The sequence below is a fragment of the Tachypleus tridentatus genome, chromosome 12, assembly GCF_004210375.1.
Source record: "Tachypleus tridentatus isolate NWPU-2018 chromosome 12, ASM421037v1, whole genome shotgun sequence".
NCBI lineage: Eukaryota > Metazoa > Arthropoda > Merostomata > Xiphosura > Limulidae > Tachypleus > Tachypleus tridentatus.
In genome coordinates this window covers 25,085,629-25,101,585 of record NC_134836.1, presented here as the reverse complement: position 1 = coordinate 25,101,585, position 15,957 = coordinate 25,085,629, and the positions used below count along the sequence as shown (strand labels likewise).

The window sequence follows — 15,957 nt, the reverse complement described above, 5'->3', positions numbered from 1 at the left end:
TCCACTTTTTACATATGTTTGGCTATTAATTTAAAGATTCAAGTATTTAGTCATTTAAAGAAATCAAGCATTACCTTTCATAAAGTAGAGTATGCAATAAACATCTAATGAGATCATTAAAAAATTTATAACAAAGAAAAGACGGGAATCATTACCTAACATTGTTTTTATATCATTTTTGCTTCCTCAGCCGCTATTCTAAGCTAATATTACGTAACGTTTGTTCTAGTCCTAGATTCCTTTCCGAAATTCTCATCCTGCCATGGACCACAACTCAACTGTAACTATAATTAAGTTTTATCATAGTACCATTGAGGCTTTCTAGGGAATATAATAGCTGACATCTAGCTGACCTCCATGTATCCTTGAATCATAATTTGGGGTTAAACAATAAACTAATCAGTTACTGTGAAACAAGATTGAACTGTCACAATCGGCTTTGTCTTCTCGTTTTTTCATTTTTATTTGAACCATAACCCATTTTATAACAAACAATTATTACTTTCGTTTAACACCTCTACATAATGCTTAAAATGCTTTATAAAGGTTTGTAATGCTAAAGAACTGAGTTTTGATACCTGTAATAGATAAAGCATAAATACTCCATTACATAATTTTTGTCTAAATACTAACAAATAAATGAACAGTTCCTTCCCAAGAAGCCGTATATTTTAATCAGAAATACAATAAAACTATTCTTTGCATCCACATTTAAACAACAAATATTTCGTGGTTCTTTGTAGCCCAAAATACAAAGTATGGTTCTTTGTGTCAAATTTTAACCAACACAAAATTCATGTTTCTTTGTATCCACGTTTAACAGAAACACTAATCATGTTTTTTTTTATATAAAATTTCCTTTTATAATAGACAAAATTTATGTTAAATGAAATCACAGCAAATCGTGGTCCTCGTTCTAATAGAACGATGTACCTCACTAACACATTTATTTAGCAACAACAACAAAAAAGACAAAACAAACTGTTGTTTATTTCAACCAATAAGATAGTTGTGTTGTTCAAAAAGAGCATCGTTCTGTGATTCCACATTTCTAATAATGTGTGTGTGTTTTCTTATAGCAAAGCCACATCCGTCTATCTGCTGAGTCCACCTCCCCAAGATTAGAACATTTCTGTAGTTGAGTCTCTACATACAAATCATAAATAAAAAATAAACACAATCAAACAGACCATAACTTCAAATAACCTGCAAAAAGGTGACTCGCCATCGGTAAAAAATTCTAATGGATGATTTTCCTGAATTACGTGCCTCAAGCAATGATGACTAGAAATACAAAATGGTGGCCTTCAATATTAATGTGAGTCAGTTTTTTAATTGTGTGCAGGTGAACCGTGGATAAAAGACAATTTCAATATATGCTGTATTTTTACTTATTAACTAGAGCGTAACGAAAAGTATAGGCAATGAATAACCCACTTTTGAAATGCATTTCTTTGTTCAGTATTATATCATAGAATGGATAAAACCAGGTCTATTAGAAGCAGTCTTACCTCTCTTTATTTTTCAGCGATTTGTCTTAATTATCAATCTCTAACCAATATGAAAATGTTAAATAATGTTTAGATAAAATCTTGGATATTATGTGGTACAAATTATTTTTGTTAATTTTTTTTACGTAAATAGTAAAGCCAGAATTACATTTTTATTACAGTACTAAAGTTTACTTAAAGCATTCATTAAAACAGAACTAGATTACTTAAATTATTGTTTATATTACCAACAATGTTATCATTTACTTAAAGACTCTCCTGAAGATGACCTAGGAAGGTCGAAACGTTGTTTTCTCCTATCAATAAGTGTTAATACCCATATCAGCCGTTCTGAGATACATTTGCTGAAATGTATCTCTCCCAAAGCAAACCGGATTACTTTAAAATTATTTGTTATATTTCCAAGAAAATGTTTAGAGTTGTCAAAGTCCAATGTTCAAAAGACTTCGTCAAGATTTCATCATTAAATGACGTGACACGGACATGTTAGGATTGTTGAGTTCAAGATGTCTACAGTATACACTTTCTGCTAAGTACAAACCTACTAGTATTTCGCTGAGTGAGCATCACCGTGGCGACCAAAGCTACTCGTTACGTCACGAGCTCTAGTGCTCACGAGATGTTACGATTAGAAGGATGGAGTTGGCTTTTCATCATTAATATAATATTTTACTTCATTTACACGACCCTCACCATACTGTCACCCCAAAGAGAAGCGACGTATCCATTACAGTTCTTGAGTAATGCAAGACTTGATTTGTTCAGAATCTCGACAGCCTCGCGCCAAGAGTGGCGCCTGTAGTTTTTACAAGCTATCGTCACTTATAGGGAGGGATCATCTTTCAATTTCTATAATTACAAATTGTAAACTGATTCAGTACTCAACAGTGATGAAAATTTTAAGTTATAATTAAATAGTTATACGTGAACTAGTAGTTATTTGTATCAGTCGAAGGAGCTAAATAATAAATTTGAACTTTAACGAATTCAGTATATTATTAGAAAATCCTTTTACAGTCAACCTCATCGGCTCGCCCATATGATAAAGCGTTCTTTGCTCGCTTGGCACCAAGCTTGGTGATGATAATTACGACTCTTATGAATGAAACACTGTTGTTTATCTAAATTTATGTCTTCTAGTTGTGTGTTAGATTGTTTGATGACAAGTTGTCATGTACATCTGAAGTACAACAGACATACTGTCTTTTGTCTTTTTTACAAGATTCCGTTTCACTGTTCCAATTATCTAAGTAGTTCTAAAGCATGTGTGACACAAACACTTTAAACAAAGCCAGACAATGGGCTATCTATGCTGTGCAAGCCACGGGGATTCAATCCCAAATTTAGAGTCATAAGTCATCAAGTTTGCTGCTGAAACACCGGGTAACTTATGCTTTAATAGTCATTACATTTTATGATTCCATGCAAGATAATAGACCACATTCCTAAACTTGATTTCTCTTGAGGTTAACATTCACATAGTATAGACTGAATTAAAATAAGTCCTCGCCTCGACTACTGGTTATTTTATCTTAAATATTATCTACAGCCACCTATTGAAATTTATCTTAATTTCTAGTTCCTCATCTGACAGTTTTAGTAGCAAGCTATTACTGCTCTAATCAAAATAATAGGTTAGTTTTTGATATTTACATAAATACTGCACGAGAGCTATATGCGCTACCCGTCTCTAATATTGAAATGATAGACAAGAGGGAAGTCAGTTTGTTAGTCAATAGTACTCGCACAATGAAAACAGGAGAACAACACAAATGTTCTTAATAGGTGTCGTCGATGTCTGGATTGGGTGTAAGTTTTGATATCAATAAACATGAGTCAAAAAATAGATCAAAGTATCAAACAAGAGCTGAGAAACATAGGAACTTAGAACTTCCTTAAGTAAATAACTTTACAATAATATTCAAATGATTTAAATTGAATATTTAGTAACAGAAATTTAAGTATCAACCTACAGTGTTAAAGAAATAGACAAATCGTAGTTATTTGTGATGTACACTTGCGGATCTCCTGGTTTGGTGATTGTATAATTGTTATACTTTTATTCTTTATTATTATATCAAGTGTATTGTAGTTACAACAGATGATATATCTAAATATTTCACGAATTCTTCATTAAGTAACAGCGCAGAAGGGGTTTTATAGCAAGTTAGCACACTATAATTGTATTTATGTATTTACTTTAGGTCTTGGTTGCTTGGAATGTTTTATTGTGGTAGTAACACTGTGAATGTTTTGTTTGGATATTTTCAATAGAAATGTCGTGTTCTGAACATTTTATAACTACTCTCCGAATGTAAGTGAACAATGTGTCAACCTGTTTGTTTATTTTAATTATCAAATAAAAGTGTATTATTGAACTTTAAATAATTTATTAATAGCTACTCTATTTACTTTGTGTAGGCGTCGCAAAAAGTATTTGATTTTAAAATATTACCGTTCTCTGTAAGTGAAAAACTGCTTGACTTTCTTTAAGCCAAAAACAACTCTTGTCTGAAAACAATTAAACAAAACATTCCGTTTTGCACACTGTTTAGTTGTGAAACACCAACTGTTTTTTCTGAAATTCTGAGATAATAAAGCGAAATGTTAAACTGTTCTTTCTGTAACTATGGCCCGGCATGAGCTGGTGGTCAAGGCACTTGACTCGTAATCTGAGAGTCGCGGGTTCGAATCCCCGTCACACCAAACATACTCGTCCTTTCAACCGTGGGGGCGTTATAATGTTACAGGCAATCCCACTACTCGTTTGTAAATGAAAAGTCCAAGAGTTGGCGCTGGGTGGTGATGACTTGCTGCCTTCCCTCTAGTCTCACACTACTAAACCAGGGACGGCTAGCGCAGATAGCCCCCGTGTAGTTTTGCGCGAAATTCAAACCAAACTACAACTATAAACAGTACTGAGTAAAAAAATAAAACAGTTTGGAATTACAAAAACGAAGGCACCTTCAATTGTCATAAAATTCATGTCTAATAGCCATTACAGTTCAGATATACTGTCCCTAATTTTGAGCAACTGTTCAAAGCGAAGGTAGCCAGTAAGCAGCATCCAACGTTACTGACGCTTAATCTCTGGTCAGACCAAGAGGGTAAACTGTTACTTTTATAACGCGCTCACAGCTGTAAGCAGGGAGCATGTTCAGCGGCACCACAATCCCAACAAATATTAATTGATATTTCTGTAAATATAAAGCAATACTTAGTGAAATGAAAAAAAATGAATTGTTCTTTATGTGAATCGAAAGCAATGTTTACTTAGAAAGGTTAAATAAAGCATTAACTGTCGTTTAGGCAAATTTAAAGGCGATGTTTAATCAGATAATTCCTTTTATTTAATTGAAATAGCCAATAAAGATATTAACTATCATTAAATTTAATTAAAAATTAATTCAATGAAATACTATTTATTAATTGTGTAAACTCAAAATAATACTTAATTAAAATAACTGAATGAAATAATTAAAATAACATTAATCGATTTTTCTGTAAATTTAAACAGCAGTACTAGTAGTAAGCCCCGCACTTTACAGGCGGTAGTGACGTCACACCACGATACATGAAAATGTAAGTGATCAGATCACTGTTCTAAAAGTTGCCACTTAAGAACGTATTGTTATGAACCCGTTGCTAGACCGCCATGACATGCAGTCATGATGGATGATTACGTCACAAAGTAGAGAATGTATTTCTAGGCGCCCATGACTTATATAACGCATGTTTCATCATGTCTATAATTAATCATTATCTAAATCATCCTTAAAAGTATGATTAATACTAATTAATTTATAAATAATTTGTCCTAAAAAAGCATTAAATTTCCTTATGTTTAATTAGTCCTACAAGGACGATACAACAATTAAATCATTATTTAAAATTTTTCAGTAATAAATAATTATACCTTTTGCCCTAAAAAGACTATATTATACTAAATCTGTTGCATACAATATATTACTACAGGTATTATACTCAATCTGATGCATACAATACATTACTATAGGTATTATACTCAATCTGATGGATACAATACATTACTGTAGGTATTATACTCAATCTGATCCATACAATACATTACTATAGGTATTATACTCAATCTGATGCATACAATACATTACTATAGGTATTGTACTCAATCTGATCCATACAATACATTACTATAGGTATTATACTCAATCTGATGCATACAATACATTACTACAGGTATTATACTCAATCTGATGCATACAATACATTACTATAGGTATTATACTCAATCTGATCCATACAACACCTTGCTATAAGTTTAAACTGCGTTATAAAGGACAATATCGTACAATAATTAAATCTTATACTCTGAGTTTATAAAACAATTTACATCTTCAAAAAAAACGTTTATAATGCAATAACACTTTTACTAATTTGTGAGAAAGTAATTCACACATGTTTTACATAGGCAAATTTTCACATATACATAATTGCTGTTATTAGTATAGGATTTTAATAAATATACTGTGAAAGTATTTCTACAAGTCACCAACGACTAGATTTAATTATCTTAAAATTCATTACCTGTAATAAAAATAATAAACAATTGACTTACGGTATTCGTTCATTTTCTACATAACTGTCGACAACCTTCAAACTCTCATAAAACTTGTAAAAACATTTCTTAGCTGTTTACAGCTTCTTTCAGACAATGTTCTGTGTGACACTTAATGTTTTACAAATGGTCCATAACCAATAACCACCCTGAACTTACATATAATAGATGAACTGATTAAAATACAATAATATTTAGACTGGCCACTTTCGTGAAACACACATGTAGATATCTACATGTCGTTTCTGGTATAAGCTCATAACACTAACAAACCCATATCAGATTTCAAACTAGAACATTTATGAGAACATGCGATCAAATGTAAAGCTTTTTTCTAAAACACCTTGGAAGTCACCAACCATACAATTTTGCAAGACTCAGTCATTGAAGGACACTTATAGTCAGGAAATACAAAAGTTCAGAAAAATTATCAGATTAGAAGTGTGAAACCTTGATATTGTTTTACTTTATTTCACATGCATACAATCTAGATACAGAATTACAAAGATCACTAAGTGGTCACACGTACAAATAAAGTACACAAACCTACTACAGAAATAATGACGTCATTATTGTCTAAACCTCAAACAACCTGACAAGAAAAGATAATCACAGTCCTCAGTGTTTCATATTTTAGGTCTCTGAAGATTTTTGTTAAGAAAATATATAAAATTAGAAAGAAAAAAACAACATAGGATATGAATGATAAAGTCTATTTCACAACAACTTGCTAGTTATTCCAAGGACCAAATGATAAACGTTTTTATTAACATCTAATGTTTATTATGCTTAACATCAGTTACAATAATAATTAATATCCACTTTTATAAACAGTAAATTTAATAATAAACTCTACATGTTTATGCTTAAGTATACTTTAATTACTGGAATTTAAAAGTTTTTTTTTTGCATAACGTTTAAATTATTAATTTATTAATCAGCATAGATTATTAAATACTCTGTGTGAAAATTATCATAGCGTTTCAGTCCACTTAGAGCAAAATGTTCGAAGCATTTGATATTCAAGACCACTGATCGTCTTGGTTAAGAAAATATACAAAATTATAAAAACCACAGGATTAGAATGACCAAGTCTATTTTGCAAAATTTTATATTTATTTAAACTGTATGTTTCTAAAATGCAATTATCAATTATAAAATATTGTCGCTATTTATAACATTATAACGTTTCCACGGTTGAAAGGGCAAGCATGTTTGGTGTGACGGGGATTTGGATCCGCGACCCTCAGATTACGAGAAAAACGCCTTAACCCACCTGGCCGTGCCGAGCCTTCCTTTAAATGTAAGTATATCGTTACATACGTTTCTTCACTCAGAAATCTAATTTCTGTGTTTCTTTGACAGAGTAATGATTATATTCATTCATATTCATTATAGTAAATATTGTTGGTGTAATTTACTAATTATATACTATTTTATATTTTAGTCTATTGTAAAAAAAATGAATGCTGTTGACGACAATAAAATGGCGAGAAATATCAAATCCATCAGCGAAAAGGGAATCTGTAAAACATGAAAAATGATAATTAGGTTCCTCTAATATTAAACAACATGAAAAAGCACTTGATTCATTTCATGTCTGTACTACTGGGAATGATCATTACATCACTCTTTCAACTTATGAGAACAATTTGAATATTGATATTTTACAGTTCAAGAACTTTGGAAAACTGTATCCAACAAAGAATGATATAACTTTTTCTTCAACTGAATATGTGAGGAACGTAAACAGTAGATATCAGAGTAGCTGTATAGAACAAAACTGAACAATAATTTATGATTATTTTCATTATGATACTTGCTCCCCCCCCAGTGACTCAGCGGTATGTCTGCGGACTTACAACGCTAAAAACTGGGTTTCGATACCCGTGGTGGGCAGAGCACAGATAGCCCATTGTGTAGCTTTGTGCTTTATTCAAAACAGCAACAACAACAATTATGATACTTACTTGAATACTATAGTTCATAAATGAGAAGCAACTGAATAAATAGATCAAACAAACCTATTAACGTACATGATAAACAAGTGTACTTAATGAATCGGTGATCTTACTTTAAACACATTATTCGTGAGACTGATGTTGACAAGAGTGAGTAAGTTTATTGTTCGATTGTTAATTAATCAAAGGGTCAGAGTTATCAACGAAACTTTCTGAGATATTACAGAGAAAGACACTTTAACCAAGAGTTATCAAATATCAGATCTTTAAAGAAAAAAACAGTATTTGTAAAACAACTATGATGACAGTGAGAAAGTTTTTGACAAAATATTTCATCTTTTGTTTCTTGTGATAAATGATTTTGTCTTTCATGTTTTGTAAACCAAACATGTTTACACTGACTTACAACGCATCAGTATAGTTGATCAAGTAGGATATCATAATAAGGGGCAAGTAATGAAAATATTTTTATTTTTATACTCTATACAAAATATTTGAAACCTAAAACGTTTGTCCCACTGTACGTATGATTATTTTTATACACGTTTATAATACGGATTGAAGGAACTCTAATATTTGTATATTTGTTAGTCACGTAATCAGTCCTTGAGAATAAGTATTGATACAAAATGGACAAATAAAAAATTAAATTTCAATACCTTTCAAGTTTCTTACGATAAAAGATCAGATATTGACAACATTATAACGCTTCATGTTTATTAAACAGAAATATATACGGATTAAATTAGCTTTCATATAAGTTAGCGTACAATACTTGTAATACTTCTGTTTGTATAAGAATTTTAACTAAATTTCACTGTAGTAATATCCTTAAGTTACACCTACATATGTTTCTTTTATTAAAGAATACAAGGTGACTAGAAGGGAAACTCACTGTAATAATATCCTTAAGTTACACCTACATATGTTTCTTTTATTAAAGAATACAAGGTAACTAGAAGGGAAACTCACTGTAATAATATCCTTAAGTTACACTTACATATGTTTCTTTTATTAAAGAATACAAGGTAACTAGAAGGAAACTCACTGTAATAATATCCTTAAGTTACACCTACATATGTTTCTTTTATTAAAGAATACAAGGTAACTAGAAGGGAAACTCACTGTAATAATATCCTTAAGTTACACTTACATATGTTTCTTTTATTAAAGAATACAAGGTAACTAGAAGGGAAACTCACTGTAATAATATCCTTAAGTTACACCTACATATGTTTCTTTTATTAAATAATACAAGGTAACTAGAAGGGAAACTCACTGTAATAATATCCTTAAGTTACACTTACATATGTTTCTTTTATTAAAGAATACAAGGTAACTAGAAGGGAAACTCACTGTAATAATATCCTTAAGTTACACTTACATATGTTTCTTTTATTAAAGAATACAAGGTAACTAGAAGGGAAACTCACTGTAGTAATATCCTTAAGTTACACTTACATATGTTTCTTTTATTAAAGAATACAAGGTAACTAGAAGGAAACTCACTGTAGTAATATCCTTAAGTTACACTTACATATGTTTCTTTTATTAAAGAATACAAGGTAACTAGAAGGAAACTGACTGTAGTAATATCCTTAAGTTACACTTACATATGTTTCTTTTATTAAAGAATACAAGGTAACTAGAAGGGAAACTGACTGTAGTAATATCCTTAAGTTACACTTACATATGTTTCTTTTATTAAAGAATACAAGGTAACTAGAAGGGAAACTCACTGTAGTAATATCCTTAAGTTACACCTACATATGTTTCTTTTATTAAAGAATACAAGGTAACTAGAAGGGAAACTCACTGTAATAATATCCTTAAGTTACACTTACATATGTTTCTTTTATTAAAGAATACAAGGTAACTAGAAGGAAACTCACTGTAGTAATATCCTTAAGTTACACTTACATATGTTTCTTTTATTAAAGAATACAAGGTAACTAGAAGGGAAACTCACTGTAATAATATCCTTAAGTTACACTTACATATGTTTCTTTTATTAAAGAATACAAGGTAACTAGAAGGGAAACTCACTGTAGTAATATCCTTAAGTTACACTTACATATGTTTCTTTTATTAAAGAATACAAGGTAACTAGAAGGAAACTCACTGTAGTAATATCCTTAAGTTACACTTACATATGTTTCTTTTATTAAAGAATACAAGGTAACTAGAAGGGAAACTCACTGTAGTAATATCCTTAAGTTACACTTACATATGTTTCTTTTATTAAAGAATACAAGGTAACTAGAAGGGAAACTCACTGTAGTAATATCCTTAAGTTACACTTACATATGTTTCTTTTATTAAAGAATACAAGGTAACTAGAAGGGAAACTCACTGTAGTAATATCCTTAAGTTACACCTACATATGTTTCTTTTATTAAAGAATACAAGGTAACTAGAAGGACAACACAATGTAGTAATATCCTTAAGTTACACTTACATATGTTTCTTTTATTAAAGGATACAAGGTAACTAGAAGGGAAACACTTTTGCAAAAGCTTTTTGATCATTGACGGTTTTTAGAGCTTTGACTGGTGCAACTGCCACTACTTCTGTTGATGAAAGTTAAGGAATTATTAGTGTTTCTATTGTAGACAAATCACAATATAACAGAATTGGAAATACCGACAAACAAACCAAACATACAATAATTTTTTCACATATAAGTCTATCATTGATGAAAAAACTAATGACACTACTCAAGTCCTTCTTGTCAGCTGGAAATATCACACCTAAAACCTAAATACATTTTGTAACATTAATAACTGACGTACTAATTTAACAGATACATTTCCGACCAACTGGAAATGTCTTATCTAAAGCTTTAGAATACTAGTATAATGAATTAAAGGATATAGACACCCAGCCAATACTAACTTGTCGTTATGTCCTCCACCATCAGTAGTACAGAACTAGCTGTAATCTGGTCCGGTGCGAGCTCTTAGCTTGATCGTAATTGTGCGAAAGGGACACGAGACTTTCCTCTCCATGTTTAAGAATACAAACAATGTAGTTACTTAGTCGGTCTTCGTTACGTAATGACCGATGTGAGCCAAAAAACACATGCGTCGTTGTTTCGGGATAAATCATTGTTAACAATTAGTGTATTAACAATATTCAGTACTGTATCAGAATATATATATATAAATAGACACACACGTTTGTATATATATACATATAAAAAAACACACACACACTATTAAGTTTCTCAAAATACGGTTTAAAACCCTGAAAGCTATGAAGTATCGGAAGCTAATAGGATGAAATTCATATAAACTGCAGATGTTTTTGTTATTTTGTTTAAATTTTCTCCTAAATTAATCATCTCGAGATTCAAATCAGAAATATGTATTATATTTTTCTTTTGTTACCCTGGCCCGGCATAGCCAGGTGGTTAATGCACTCGACTCGTAATCGCGGGTTCGAATCCCCGTCACACCAAACATGCTCGCCCTTTCAGCCGCGGGGGCGTTATAATGTGACGGTTAATCCCACTATTCGTTGGTAAAAGAGTAGCCCAAGAGTTGGCGGTGGGTGATGATGACTAGCTGCCTTCCCTCTAGTCTTACACTGCTAAATTAGGGACGGCTAGCTCAGATAGCCCTCGTGTAGCTTTGCGCGAAATTCAAAACAAACCAAGCTTTTCTCACCCACGTCTCATTCACTAGGAAATCTTTCGTTCAATACCAAAACTCTTCACTTAAAATGAAAAAAATGCAGTTTATTAACATGTTAAACTATGAAGTTTATTCGCCCAAACAGTACTTTATGTACACATGATGGGAACATAGCCACCTTAGGGATCTATGTAGTTCAGGCATAACCGTTCATTGTTTTCAATGGTCAGAAATAAAACAGCCACATGATATCATTCGCTACATAAAGTAACTTTTTCTAAAGATTACCTCTTAGTTAAGAAATTATTCAAAAGATATATAACACAAGTACGATATACCGATTTTGTGATATTAATCTAATAAACCTGAACAATTAAAATTACCTTGTAACTTAACGACAGAAATTTAAAGTTAATTTGTTCAAACAATGCACCAAGTTTTCATTTTGTTTCTACTTGGAGCAGAAAGTGAATGACCACCAATGCTACCTGAACTCTGGCCCTGATGGATCTCACGTTACGACAACATGTAGGAAATACGCATAGCTTGGTGTTATCGTCTCGACATTGTGATCCACATGACTTGGGTTCTAGAAGTGGTGCTATCAAACACACTTTCAGCCATTGGTGCATTAAACACGCTATTCATTTAAGACAGTTCAGGCGGCACTGAGAGATGGCTGTGCCTGAACAATACACATCTCTAAGCTAACCGTTTAGTCCATAAGATGTAGTTCAGGTGATCAAAGACGTTAAAAGACGTTATTGCTGGTATGATACTTTACCACATTACTTTTAAAGAACTAATTTTCCTCTTCGAGGAAATTCTTCATCATCAGACCTTCTTCGTCAAATCAGATCGTCGTATCTGTTAATTAGAAAGAAATTAAATGAAAGTGTAAGAAAAAAAAACATTTTAATCCCGCCGTCATTAGTTTAAGTTGAATTAGTTTAAATCAGTAATTAGGCAAAGTTATCCTTAGTGTAGTCTTTCTTAAAGTTATGTTATTAGAAATCTATTAGATTAAGTGTGTGATTTTCTTACAGCAAAATCATATAGGTCTGTCCGCTGTATCCACTGAGGGGAATCGAACTCCTGATTTTAGCATTGTGCATTTGTAGACTTACCGCTGTTCCAGCGGGGGACATCAAATTAGGAAAAATATTATAGTAGCCCAGTTATATACTCATCTAATAAGTATTTAAAAACGTTTTTATATTTTCCAACGAGCTGTTTCGATGTAGTAATTTATAAATTATTTGATTTATATTCTCCTTCTAAAAGACAGTACCAACTCTCAAACTTCAGTTTATAACATCTCATGATAAATCGTTTCCTTTAGACAACACTATTTTGACAACAAGAGATCCTACAAACGATCCATGCAGATCCTCGGTGGATCATATACACTAACCAGTGGTTTTCAACTCGTTATTTACTAAGACTTATCACTAATAATTATATTACATCTTATATTTCAGTATATATTACATGAGTTCTAGGTTCTCAGGACTAAATAGTTTACCTATGTTTGCAATAAATATCTCCCCCACAGAAGCTCCTCGAAGTCTGTGATCCCCACCTTAATAATCAATACTCTATGTAACATATCTATAATCGAACGCTGGGTATTAAATAATCCTGAGTAAGCTTCTGTCAGTAAGCCTAGAAGCCTTATTATATGAATACTAGTCTGTCTTTGAAGGACTTCTGATCATCGAATACTGATGTTCGTCACAACATGTGCATCATGTGCGTAGAAAAAATAAAAACCTAACTAGCGATTTCAATAGGTTTTCTTAATTAAGGACAGTTTAAAAACAAAATTGAAACCAATAGCTATAGACAAACCATATGACAGCTTACAAATTAAGTTACTATTTATTTACAGCTTCAAGGAGAACTGATAACAAGCATCAGAAAGGACTCAATATAACAGTCAGAGAGAACTCGGAATAAACTCAGACTAGGCGTTAGAGAGGGCTCAGAATATGTGTTAAAGAATTATAATAAGCATCAGGGATAACCTAAGATATGCGACAGAGAGAACTCAGAATAAGCTCAGACTAAGCGTCAGAAAAAACTCAAAATATGTGTTTGAGAATGAAATTATAATAAGCTTCAGGAATAACTCATGATATGCGACAGAGATAATTCAAACTAAGTATCAGAGTGAAGTCACGTGAGTGTCAGAGAAAGAGCTAACAATAAGGACAAAAGACAAGTCCAAACAAACAGAACTCACAAAAAGCGTCTAAGAGAACTCAAAATAAGCGATAAAGTATGTGTATATTTCTTTAATTACGACAAGTATTCCACTTTATTTTAAATTCAACAGTATGTTTTGAAAAAAAATACATATGCATTTATTGTTCAGACTAGGTTGAAGCTTCAAATGAACTTGGTTTTTATCCGATCAAATATTACCAAAGAATGTCTCAAAAGCAGGATTTTAAATTCCGCAGGAGATGTTATTGCAAGTAAAGGTTTATTTTTTCAGAAATACATTTAAAGCCGCACAAGGCTTATCTACAATTTTGAGCTGATATGCTAGAAGGATAGCAACTAGCTAGCAACACCAGCATCAACTTCTGTCGTCTGATCGAGTAGTGAGATTCGGCCGTCATTCTCATAACGTTTGTACGGTTACGGATTGAGAACTTTGTGTTCACAGTACGGATACACTAACCATTGAATCAAGCATAGCTTGCAGGAAACATGGCGACAAGACACCGTGAACGGTAAAAGCAGTCGAGTTTTTTTTGTCATAAAATATTTAGGATTTTTTTTTAATTACAACTAATTTTGATGAAAACCTTACTCACTCCTAAGTATTACAAAGTAGAGACTGCTTGGATTGGTTGGAAAGCAAACCATGTAGTCGTCTGTTGATAACGGTCTCCTCTAGGACTGGTACGTGGAACTTATGTATTGCTGCTTGCGTGTTTGATGTTCATCATTTGGAAACGAACGTGAAACTCATGGGAAAATATAAGTAAACAGATAAGTTCCCGTGGGAATATCGTTGGTTCATGTTTGTTTGTAAAGCCTTGTTTAAGTTCTACTATATTTGTTGATCTTTAGAGGAAAATTGATATTAAGTGGAAGGCTACATTCAACACTTCTAGGCCATTGAATTACGAACATAGCCTAAGTACAAGTATAATGTTACGGAATAATCAACAACACGTATATCGTGAAAACTGTAAGTTACAACACACGTAAGGTGAAGCAGTAGAGAATAACGTATCTGAACTATAGCAATAAACATGTATCCAGATATAGTAGAGGAGGTATCCAAATCCTAGTGGAGTCACGGTCGCTGTATACTACATGAGAAAACACAGTATTCCGACTCTAGCAAGAACATGATACCCTGATACTAACAGAGAGCACGGTATTCCGACTCAAGCAAGAACATGGTACCCGGATATTAACAGAGAACACGGTATTCCGACTCTAGCAAGAACATGGTACCCGGATTTTAACAGAGAACACGGTATTCCGACTCTAGCAAGAGCATGGTACCCGGATTTTAACAGAGAACACGGTATCACGACTCTATCAAGAACATGGTACCCGGATGCTAGCAGAGAACACGGTACCTGGACTTAGTAATGAGTATTTATTTGGTTTGTTTTGAATTTCGTGCAAAGCTACGCGAGGACTATCTGCGCTAGCCGTCCCTAATTTTGCAGTGTGAAACTAGAGGGAAAGCAGCTAGTCGTTACGACCTACCGCCAACTACTGGGTTACTCTTTTACCAACGAATAGTGGGATTGACCGTACATTATAACCCCTCACGGCTGAAGGATCGAGTATGTTGGTGTGACGGGAATTCGAACCCGCGATCCTCAGATTATGAATCGAGTGCCTTAATCACCTAGTCATGACGGTCCTAGTAGTATTCAGTGCTACTGGTACGTAAGCGAGCTTTTTAAGAAAGGTTATACGCTTCAATCAGAGTGTGGACGGACAGTATACAGATAACATTTCTGTTTAACACTGTTCTATCAATGTAACTACTATACGTTCCAATGATAAACACATTTGACAAACGTGTAGTCCACGTTTTTCTCTTCAATTACGTTTCACGCAGTTGATATACAGTAAAACTTATCAAAGTCAGAAACTGCATAAGGCGGAAACCTGTACAAGCCAGAAATATCAAAATTTTGCACTATTATCTTAAGATTTTTCTTATAAAAGGCCCTCTATATGGCAGAACCTGCGTAACGCGGACGGAAAACTATCTT

At 32.7% G+C, this 15,957-nt stretch overlaps 1 long non-coding RNA gene across 1 annotated transcript; it reads right to left on the bottom strand.

The window, feature by feature from the left end:
* Positions 1 to 452: 452 nt before the first annotated feature.
* On the bottom strand, positions 453 to 13,560 carry LOC143235246 (uncharacterized). The gene is made up of 3 exons (XR_013018983.1): positions 13,227 to 13,560; positions 12,486 to 12,568; positions 453 to 1,146 (listed from the first exon to the last, which is right to left on the bottom strand). It is a non-coding gene; the product is annotated as an uncharacterized LOC143235246 (long non-coding RNA).
* Positions 13,561 to 15,957: the final 2,397 nt, after the last annotated feature.